The sequence below is a fragment of the Lemur catta genome, chromosome 1 (genome assembly GCF_020740605.2).
Source record: "Lemur catta isolate mLemCat1 chromosome 1, mLemCat1.pri, whole genome shotgun sequence".
Classification (NCBI taxonomy): Eukaryota; Metazoa; Chordata; class Mammalia; order Primates; family Lemuridae; genus Lemur; species Lemur catta.
This window is the reverse complement of record NC_059128.1, coordinates 75344954-75356629: the sequence shown is the minus strand read 5'-3', so window position 1 is coordinate 75356629 and position 11676 is coordinate 75344954.

Here is an 11676-nt window from a genome sequence, read left to right as displayed (position 1 = left end):
ACAAAAAATTATTCTTCCCCAGTAACAAGAATTTAAGGGGAAAAAGCAATGAGGTCCCAAAACACCCTCCCAAAGAGCAGCTGGTCACAGGACGGTAAGAGAATGTTTCTGTACCAGAAAATAGTGTTCTGTCATTCAAGCAAGATCCTAGCTTCCCTTTTCCCTACCTCCCATTTTCTGCTTCAGAAACAAAAATTGTAGTATGAGAAGGTAGAGAGTTGATTTAGAGGAACCAAAAAGGAGTTACAGAACTGAAAGGCTTCTAGCCTCGTATGAAAACCTGGACGAGGTGTGAGAGGAAGACCCCAGATCTTTAGCCACTTTCTCAGTGAACTCTGCAACAGAGATAGGTCTCCCCAGAATAGGTCTCCCCAATGAGTTGTAACTATGGTTTCTTACTTGGTTTAGAGATGACAACTTAAGCAATGGCTCTAAAAAAAGGTGAAAATTTACCAAAACCAAATTTGATATTAGTTCCCAAAGCTAACTAATATAGATTTATCTTAGGTTATTGAAGTGGCAGTAAATTTGAAACCGAGAGTCTTGGGTGCTATCTTTGTCTTGTGGCTTACTGAGAAGTCATAAATAAGTCAAGTGACCTCTTTGTGTTCCAGTTCCCTTTTAGTAATTGGACTAACCATAGGAAAAACAGTACTGGCCCCAAGTGCTGATGTGTTTCCTTTGACCCCGAAAACTCCAAGGAACTCCAGTTAGGACTTCCTCAATGCAGTACAGTTTATGATTTGGGAGGGCCTTACCTATCACCCCTAACTTTCTCCCTCATCCTTAATGAAACCGAAAGTTAGAGTAAATGGAGCAATATTTATTGCTAAGCCTTAGAGTGAGGGTAAAGTAATCACCAACAGGGCAAAACAGTAATGACTTGGTATGCCCAGAGAAGGTTGGGCTGGAGCCAGGGAGATAAGCAGAGTGACTGCTACTGTTCTTTCCTGGCACGCACACTCATCACCCAGCGCTTGGCGAGGTCAGTGCTGGAATGGCATGGGCTTGCGTCCAGTACCTGCTCCAGAAATAGGCTGTGCAAGTAGGCACAGCAAGTAAACATCCCAGCAGCTGTTGCTGAGGTGCATCCCTCCCTGGCAGACCTGCCCACCAGGACCAATGCTGGAAGAGGAAAGAGGTCATGGAGCCACTCCCTGGCCCTGCCTTGGCATGAATCCCCTGAGGCTGAGAACAGCCCAAGTCACATTAAACAGCCAATATTTTTTTGAAAGTTCTAAACTATCCCAACAAGCTTTGGCCCTATTTTAGTCATAAGACTTAAAATAGGACACTGCCAGGCTGGGTGCAGTGGCTCACGTCTGTAATCCTAGCACTCTGGGAGGCTGAGGCGGGAGGATCACTTGAGCTCAGGAGTTCGAGACCAGCCTGAGCAAGAGTGAGACCCTATCTCTACCAAAAAATAGAAAAATTAGCTGGGTGTGGTAGCACACACCTGTAATCCCAGCTACTCGGGAGGCTGAGGCAGGAGGATTGCTTAAACCCAGGAGTTTGAGGTTGCAGTGAGCTATGATGACACCACTGTACTCTACCCAGGGAGTCTCAAAACAACACAACAAAAACCAAGACAGGACACTGCCATAGCAATCTTAGGTTTGTGGGAGGGCTGTTTACTTGAGCCTAAAAGTGGGTTATTTAAGGCACAGAGTCATTCATTGAACCAATATTTGTTGAGCTCCTCAACACAGTGCCATGCTCCAGGCATTGTGCATGGTGTCAAATAAAGCCAAACCATGGTTCCCACATAGAATGATGGAGGGGCAGGTGGGGCCTACCTGATTAATACTGTGGGAAGTTCAAGCATAGGGTGCTTTAAGAGGACATGGAAAGGAGATATGAGAGCCCTAGGCCAGACAAGGTGGAGGCAGGAGAGAGGCGGTGTTAGAAAAGCCAGGTCCAGAAAAATGAGTAGAAGTGAGAAGAAATTGAGGAATAAGAGCAGGGGGCAAAGAAGAGTCCCAGAAGAGAAAGAGGAAAGCATGTACAAAGGCTTAAAGGCAAAAGAAAATTCAGAAGATGGGAAGTAGTTCAGTGTAGCTAGAATACAAAGAAGAAAGGAGAAAGTAACAAAGGTGAGGGTGGGAATGAATACACAAGGCCAGATGTGAAGGGCTTTATAAACCATGTTAAGGAGTTGGGAATTTATTGTGGGGGAACAGGGTGATTTTAAGAGGGGCATAAGAAAATCAGATTTGCATCTAGAAAAATGTTTATGGCTGCCATGGGCTTGACATGATTGATTGGGGGCAGACAAATTATTCACACTTGGCAACGATACGTCTGCATGAAGTGATACAATTAGAGGGCTCATGGTTATTCTTTTCTACCTTGTTTTTTTGTTGTTAGTTTTTTGCTGTTACAGAACAAATAGAATCATGTATGGCAGATTGTGTTTTCCAAAGATTATATCACATCCTACATGTTCATGTTATAGCATGATACAGACACTCCTCCACTGAGATGTTGGGTCAATATTCTCTCTTTTTGAATCCAAACAGACCTATGTAACAGCCTTGCTAACAGAGTACAGCACAAATAATGTGACTTCTAAGCCTACTTCATTCCACCTGGGGTCTTGCTCTCTCTCTCTCAACATGTTCCTTGGCAGTTCTGAGCTCACGTGTAAAAAGTCAGCCAGAGAGAGAGAGAGGGAGAGAGGGAAGGAGGGAGGGAGGCCCAGGGAGTCCCAGCTTTTTTAGTCTTCCTACCGCAGGCCTCAGACATATGAATGATTCAAATGATAACAACCATCCCAGCTGACACCAAGTGGAACAGAGACAAGCTGTGCCTGCAAAGCCCTGCAGATTCATGAGCAGAATAAATGCCATGATTTAAGTCACTAAGTTTTGGGTTGATTTGTTAATCAGCAACAGATGACCAATACACCATGATCTAGATTTCAGATTTTATGTTGATCATTTTAAGTATTTTATTTTGGAGTCTTCTCTAGTTTGTGATGGTTTCAGAATTTTAATACTTATGCTGGCTACAGTATGGAGGGGACCAGCTGTGAGGTGGTTGAAGTTGTCTAAGAAAGAGATGATAATAACTTGAGGACTTTTTCCACTTAGGATGTAGAATGATGCAAGACAATGTTGCTGCTACCATAACACTGTGAAAAAGCCAGATAATCTACAAAATCACAACTTTTCTTGAGCCCTTTAGAAAGCTGAGATCATAAGACAACCAACTAAAGCCCCTACAAGGAGAGACAGCAGCACACGAACTGTTTCAACTTTGGCAAAGATAAGACTCATTACAAGTAGGTAAGAAGAAACCAAGAAAAACATTAAAATTTTAACACATTAACTGCCATATGAGCTGTAGTTAACTCACGCTAGTTTTGAGCCTGACGCCTTGGGAAGCAAAACCCTGCAGTTGGTTCATGAAAATCTTACTTGATGTTCTTATTGTTACAATTAATATTGACAAATTAATCCTGAAAATGTGGATTAAATGAAGTCAATAAATTTCATTTTTCATTAAATTAGAAAGGACCATTTTGTTTTCTAAGTTTGTATTCTATTTTTGTAATAAAACACTGTGGCCCCCAAAGAAAAAATTTTTTTCTAGTTGTGGCAGTCAACGTGTTAAAGGTTATATATAGGCTAGCATGTCAGTTTAGAGTAGCCGGATACAATTCCAGACACAGGAGAGTCTGCACTCACAGGCAACCTTCTCTCCATAGGCCTCCCCTAGGGTTCATGAGAAAAAGTGGGAGCAGGGCAGGAGATGGATGGATCCTCTTTGGTGATGCAGACATGCAGGAGTTGATTAGGTGGCTGCTGGTGGAAGGCAAAAAGCCTCAACTGCTTCCACATTCCTCTCCATTAAGCAACAGCCTTAAGCCACTGGGGGAGGGGAAATAAACTCTTGCTTCGGGAGAGGAAGAAAAGCAAAACTCATCTGCTTCTGGTGAGGGATAAAACCTTGCCCTTGAACACAGGCAAGATCCATTGCTTCTGGGAGAATAGAAGCAAAAACCTTCTACCCCAGGGACAAGCAGGAAACTACGTTGGGCTGAAGATTCAAGCAAAGGTCTGCTCTGTTGGAAGAGAGGGCAAGAAACTCTGGCTCACCCCAAATGAACCATAGATATAAGGCAGAGTTTGGCTACCATGGGGAGAAGGGACAGAAACGCTGAGAAAGGCCCACTCCTGGAGCTCAGGAGTAGGACCTGATTAAGACTGAAGTTGAGGCTGGGCATGGTGGCTCACGCCTATAATCCCAGCACTTTGGGAGGCCGAGGTGGAAGGATTGTTTGAGGCCATGAGTTCAAGATTAGCCTGGACAACATAGCAAGACCCTTCCCTAATCCACCCCCCATCTCTCCAAAAAATTAAAAAATTGGCCAGGTGTAGTGGTGTCTATCTGTAGTCCCAGCTACTACTCAGAAAAACTGAGCCAAGGGGATCGCTTGAGCCTAAGAGCCTAAGCTATGATTGCTCCACTGAACTCTAGCCTGGTGACAGAGAAAGACTTTGTCTCTAAAAAAATAAAAAATAAAAAACAAACAAAAATGCTATTAGAGATGAATTGTTTCAATGGGCTTTTCAGTATGTAGGCACAGCTGAAGAAAGAACCAGTGAACTTGAAGATAGATCAATAAACATCAATAAAAATCATCTTAACTGAGATACAAAGAGAAAATGGAGGGTGGGGGAACAAAGCAAAACCAAGCTTCCAAGAGCTGTGGGACAATAAGAAACAGGCTCAGTATGTGTAATTTCAGTCTTGGAAAGTGAAGAGAGAAAATGGGGCAGAAGAAATTTTGAAGAGATGGTGGTTATGTGAATGAAGTATGGCAATGAGGCTAGAGAGAAGTGGGTGTGGGGAGCATTTGCAAGAAGAAGCACTGGGACTTGGTAATGGGGTGGAAGGAAGCGTGGCACCTGAGTGTCTGCTGTCTGCTGTCTGCTGTCTTGGGAGCTGTAGGAATTCACACAAGGTAATAACCACAAGTGTGGTTAACAGGTGCTACGTTTGGGAGCCAGGTCTAGCTCTCTCCGGAGCCTGTGCTCTGTTGCTATACCACACTGCCTCCTACAGGCCAAATGGAGCAACAGTGGGCCCCTGCTCCTTGACTCCCCGGCCTTCAGCCCCAGGCTTTCCTAAATTCTCAATGTACTGCCCCCTTGCGTCAAGGGGGGTGAGGAATCTGCGGCCTTGGGGCCACGTGTGGCTTTCTGGATCCTTGATGTGGCCTTTTGACTGTGAAGTTTGGATTCGGTGGAGGGGCAGCGCCTGGGGGTCGGAAGGGCCACATGCGGCCCCAAGGCCGCAGGTTCCTTCTGCCCACCTCCCCTGTCCCAAGTGCTACATGTCACACATTGCTCTGAAGTAAAGGCTTTGTCTTCCCAAACAAACTGACTCTCTTCTGCCTTCATGTTGACCTAATTCCAACCCCCCTTTTTTTACACCACTCAAATTTAGCAGTGGGGGGAAAGCCTACAGCACTTGGTATTCCAAGTCGGTCTCCCGTCTAAGTACCAACCAGTCCTAACTGCTTAGCTTCCACAGTAAGGTGCATTCAAGGTGGTATGGCCACAGACCCCAATTCACTGCTAAAAATTGGTTCTAAGCCCTGGCACCGTGGCTCTTTCCTATAATCCTAGCACTCAAGGCCAAGAGTTCAAGACCAGCCTGTGCAAGAGCGAGACCTCCTCTCTACTAAAAAGAGTGAGACTCTGTCTCAAAAAAAAAAAAAAAGGTTTTAAAACAGATAAAATACATAGGGAGGGAGAAGGCAAAAGTGGAAGTGTGGGGGTGGGTAAGAGGCATTGTGTATGTGTGCATGTATGCGTGGGCAAGAGGGAGATGGGTTACTAAGAGTTTATAAGCATTTTAAAGGATAGATAATCTCTAGTACCAATTTTGATTTTTTAGTTTTATATCCTTTTTGGATGAGATTATCAACTATTAGGTCAGCAGAATGCCAAGGTGCAGCGTGGTCTTTAACATGGAGTGTGACCAAGGGAGACAGGATGGAGAGTGTAGGTTGGATAAAAGTAGAGTAGACTCAGTTGTTTGAACAATCATCTCAAAGGTAAATTTGTTTATTGATGAACTTGACATGCTGCTGGTTTTTTATTTATTTTTTCTCACTCTGTCCAGCTCAACATTTTTATCAATGATTTGGATGAGTACATAGAAGGCATCTTTATCAAAAATGAGAGGGATTGGTAATTGATTGAATAATAGAATCCCAATTCTAATTTTTTTTTTTTTTTTTTTAGCGACAAGAACTCGCTCTTGCTCAGGCTGGTCTCGAACTTCTGACCTCAAGGAATCCTCCCAACCTTGGCCTCCCACAATGCTAGTATTACAGGCATGAGCCACTGCGCCTGGTCCCCTAATTTTAAAAATTTTTTATAAACTGGAGTGATGGGACAAAGTATGAAACCTAATATGGATAAATGTGAAGTCATTCATGTAGGATCAAAAATGAACTATACAATTAGAGGACAAAGAAGAATTATATAATAATTAATTTGTTATAGTGACAGAAGTCAGACTCAGTCTAGCCTAAGCCATAAAGGGACATTGATTGAGAAGGGCAGAAATGGAGCTGGCCTCAAGGTCAGCTGGACCCAAGGACCCCAACAGTATTTTTAGCCTCCTCTTCCTTCCACTCTTTTCTCTGTGTGTTGGTATAGCATAGATAGCTCTGGGCTTACATCATCCCAGGTGAGTAACTCTAGAGGAAAGATAGCACTTTCCGACTTCATATCACAAATCCCAGGGAAGGACTCTAATTGGCCTGGCCTGGGTCACATGCTCATCACTGGACCAATGACAATGAGCAAGGTAAGACCCATGGCTAGGGGTACACGATACTGTAGTTAACAATCCCACCAGAACCATGTGAGAATGGGAAATGGAGGAGGGTTGCTGTTACCTGAAGAAAGAGAAAAGGGATACTGAGAACCCAAAACAACAGATGTTAAGTGTCTTAACAGTTCAGCTGAGTCAGTGGTGTCATGTAGCTGCTAAAAAAAGTTATGATTTTAGGAATCAATGGTGGAAATGTACTTGGGGCCATAGTAGTGTAGAAATACATTCTGCCCTGATAATACCACACCAAAAATATCATCTGGGCACCACATTGTAAGAGGAACATTGACAAACCACAATGCTCTCTGGAGGAGGGGTCCTGGGTGAGGAGGCTCAGAAGATGGAGTCATTTGAAGAAAGGACAAGCGATAAGATTGTTTTGCCTGGAAAAGAGAGGGTATAATAGAGACCCCATTGGCTTGCAAATATTTGGAGGAGTCTTGGGTAGAAACCTGAGACACCAAAGTACAAAGGAGAATCTAGGACCAATGAAAGAAAGTTTCAGAGAGACTGATTACCATTCAGTGTTAAGGAGAACTTTCTAATAACTGTTCAATAGTGAATAGGGTGGTCTCATAAAAGGTAGTTAGTCACTAAAGGTATTTAAGCAGCTGTCAGAGAGATTTTACAGGGGATTTCTGCACTGAATAGAAAGTTGGATCAGGTCAGTCCTAAGGTCCCTTTCAGTTATGAAAGTCTGTGGTTGTCCACTGGAGACCTCTGGGATCTGGCTGTTAGTCAGTCAGCCCTGGGCTCCCCAGTGTTTGGGAAGGAGAGCTGGTGAGTGTTCCTTCCCCCCTCCCCCAGCTGATAGTGACTCCTTCCCACAAACACCTGATCACCTACCACCCAGCAATCAGAGGCAGAGCCCTCTAACACCTGTCTTAGCCTGGCCCTGTGGGACAGACTCTTGGGCCGGGAAGATTCCCTTAAGGAAGCCCTTATGCCGTTTTATTTCTCTTGTTTCTGAGTGCATGCCACGGGGCAAGGGCTTGGATGGAGGCAGTTTGTTTTAGGGGGTGAGCAGGAGTGAGGGAGCAAGGAGCATGAGACGGTTCCCTCTGTTGAGTAGGTCCACTGTGGGCAGTTAGGACTCAGTCCCCCTGGGATCACGCTGAAGAGCCATAGTTTCTCACTGAGTGATGGGAAACCAAGGGGGATATAATTCCACTGATGCTGTCCATCGTTGGTGGAGGTTTGCTCCTTGGAAGCCTTAAGCCCCTGCCACTTCTAGGCTGTCCTGCAGGGGCTGAAGAAGCCTCAGGCAGAAAAGGATAGAGGTGGGGAAGCTGTGTGCGTGCACAAGAACTGTTCACTGCAGCTGCAAGTGGTCACAGAGGTGGGCTGCAGGATGTAAGGCGGCACATCAACATCTGGCACAGTCCCTTTTTCACCAGGTCCGGGGTCCATCTTCCAGGGCAGTACCTGACCTTTGACTTTCACATCCCAGCCTCTGTGGCCCAGTGTAAGGAGTGGTTCTCTCTCTCGCCATAGGGACACCGACAACATTGTCCCTTCTTTACTGTGGTCACAGTCAGGACAGGTCAAAGGCTGGATGGGCCTCAGAGTTTCCTGTGCTGATAGCCAAATTATTTTCTAAGAAGAACATGCTAAGAAGAACAACCAAGAATTCAAAGACCCCAAGAAACCTTACTCAGAGCCCCGGAGACACTGGGAAGATGGGAAATAATGGCACTGAGGCAGGCAGGGCTTGTAGCCAGGCCCTGAAGACCAGCGCAACGGGCGCACCACTCCTGTTGCATCTCCTCCGGCTTGCCTTGGGCAGAGCTCTGAACTCATCTCTCTCTTCCTCCCTCCCCTTCCCACCTGTTTACCCACTCACTCCTGTCTGGTACTCACTGTCCAGCCTCTCTCTTCCCTAGTTACCTCCAGGGGCTTCATCATCTCTGCTGCTCACATTCATTGCTCCCTAAATTTTGCCTCTTTTTTTTTTTTTTTTTAACCATTCCTGCTCCATGTTCTGATGCCCATTTCACCTCCTGGGACAGGTGAAGCTGAGAGTACGTATTTATGATGAGTTTGGGGAGGAATGGGATCAAGGGCCTCCCTGGAGCAGGGAGGGGTGTAAGTCCGTGTGAGCTTAGGGCAAGGACCCCCTTAAGGTGGCAAATGTTGTCCAGCCAGAGGAAGAGTCTGGGCAGCAAATCAACGCAGCCCCCACCCGAGACCTCAGAGAGAATGAGGTGAAGAGAAACTCGCTGCACAAGAGACTGTCCTGGGATGGGAGGCGGTGGAGAGCTGACTTCTCTCACACCTCTCTGCCTGTTACTCTCGCCTGGGGTTCTCAGTGCCTCCCTTTGTCTCTTTCTTCTTCTCACTCCAGCCTCTGCTTTGCTTTATTCACCCCTCAGGCCTGCGTGGCATGGCAGGGTCTGTCCCCACCTCACTTTCTCGCGTCTTCACGTTCCCCACCAGCACCTCAGTATGCTTGTTGCTCTTTGGCTCTGCCAGTGTGTGTGCCTCCGGCTTTGATTTTCTGCGTGTCTGTCCATCTGTCTGTATTCTCAGAGTCCCCGTAATTCCAGAACCCCTGGCAGGAGTGGCTTCTCTGAGAATGGAGCCTGGGACAGCCACCCAGTGTGCTGAGTAGGGGTGGCTAAAGACATTTCCAGCCAAGCAGTCGCCATGGCAACAGCCAGGGCGGGCCGGGCAGGGGATGTGCGGAACCACGTGGGCCTGACCTTTCTGTGGGTGTCAGGTTTGAGCGGGAGCTGGGGAAAAACAGCCACAACTGCTTCCCTCTGGCCCAGCCCGCAAGGCTTGTGGGCGGGCGGAAAGGAGGGAGGGAGAAACCGAGAACTGGGACAGTTAGCAAGAGTGAAGAGGACAGATGGGGTGAGCCACAGCCACCTAGAGAGACCACGGGAAAGAGGACAGGAGCACAGGCCTGCACACGCTTGCACACACCCCCAGGGTTGTCACCCAGCAGGTCCCGTTGCGAACTGACCTGTGGAGAGCAGCAGACATCAGTCCTGGAGGCTCAGCTCCCGCTTCGCCAGCCCGCGGCCCCGATGGGTGGTTATTAAAGGTCAGCTCCCCACACTTGCAGCACCCCCAGACTCCTTCAGATCAAATGTCACTTTTTCCGTATTGTGAAAGCCTTTATTGCTCTGAGGAAAATATGCTAAAATTAAAAGAAGCAAATGATTCTTTGAAAAATAGAAATATTATAAATGCAAAAGTCCAGAGGAAGACACTCAAAATTAAAGACATTCCAGTCCTCCCTCTGCTTCCCCCAGCTCTGAAGATTTCTCCACTGTTGTGGCTCACACCTGCGAGGTCATGGGACAGAGATGGGCCCAGGCCCCAGAGGTCCCTTCTGTGGCAAGGGCAGATCGGGATTGCCCGAGTGTGACCGCGGCTTGGACCATAGGCACCCTCCGCATACACACCAGTGAAGGGGACTCATTTCCCTCCACTCCATCTCTTTCTCCTACTGGGACATACCTACAGGCAACAGGAAGAGGTGCCCACATGTGCCCTGTGACCCGTCGAGGGAGGGGCGAGGGGTGCAGGGCAGCTTCAGCTTAGCTCTGTGGTGAACACAGCTCACCTGTGAATCCATTTCCAGACTTTCAAATCATGGCCATGCAAGAGACCTCAGTCTTTCTGAGGCACACTGCTATGGAAAATGAGACCACAGACCCAATGAAAAATAAGGTCTTTGTTTACTGGAAATCTACATTCAGGAAAGACAGGAAGGGGGCGCTCACTAGCCAAGAGGTGGGTGACCTGACACACCAGCCTCACAGGCTTTCTGCTGCATGAATGAAGCACAACCCAAAATCCCCCTGGAGAATCACCTTTGTGCCACTCAGACAGGGGAAGGAGACACTGGCAGGAGAGGGGACAACAGACTCTGTGGTCGAAAGTTAGCACATTGCAAAAAGGAGATTTGGAATGAGTGCTATTTACATATTTTTAAAGTGGTAGGCCGGGCGCGGTGGCTCACGCCTGTAATCCTAGCACTCTGGGAGGCCGAGGCAGGAGGATCGCTTGAGGTCAGGAGTTCGAGACCAGCCTGAGCAAGAGCGAGACCCCCGTCTCTACTAAAAATAGAAAGAAATTATCTGGCCAACGAAAAAAATATATATAGAAAAAATTAGCCGGGCATGGTGGCGAATGCCTGTAGTCCCAGCTACTCAGGAGGCTGAGGCAGTAGGATTGCTTAAGCCCAGGAGTTTGAGGTTGCTGTGAGCTAGGCTGATGCCACGGCACTCACTTTAGCCCGGGCAACAGAGTGAGACTCTGTCTCAAAAAAAAAACAACAAAAAAAAAACCAAAAATAAAGTGGTCACAGTATTACTAAAGATCCAGGATTTTTGAGACTAATCTTTCTCCAGCTCACAGGTTATGTGTTTGTGGGTCTCTGTTTGGGAGCTGATTGTCATCATTCCTTAGTTTGGCCCCTGCAGAACTATTAATGTCACTGAACTCTTCTGCCTCATCCCTGGGTTCTGGAAACCCTCAGTACCTGTGTTCACCAGAGCAGTGGACAGGGGACAAGAAGGCTATTGGTGCTATGACACCCACACATGAGGCTAGGCTCCCCCAGGCCTCAGGACACACGTGCTGTACCATTTGTTGTTTCCCTGCATGGGACTCAGGAGTGGACTGGAGCCCAGTGCTAAGCCCCTTCCCTCCAGCTCTGCCTTTTCTGCCAGTCCCTGTGCTCATGGCTGAGGCCCTCCAGCTGAGCATGTGGGGCTGGAGCAGTTCCCCAGGGATTCTGATAAAGTCCCAGAGCATCCACCCAGCACCTGAAGTGGTGTGAACTGGGCAATGAGGGTCATCCCAACA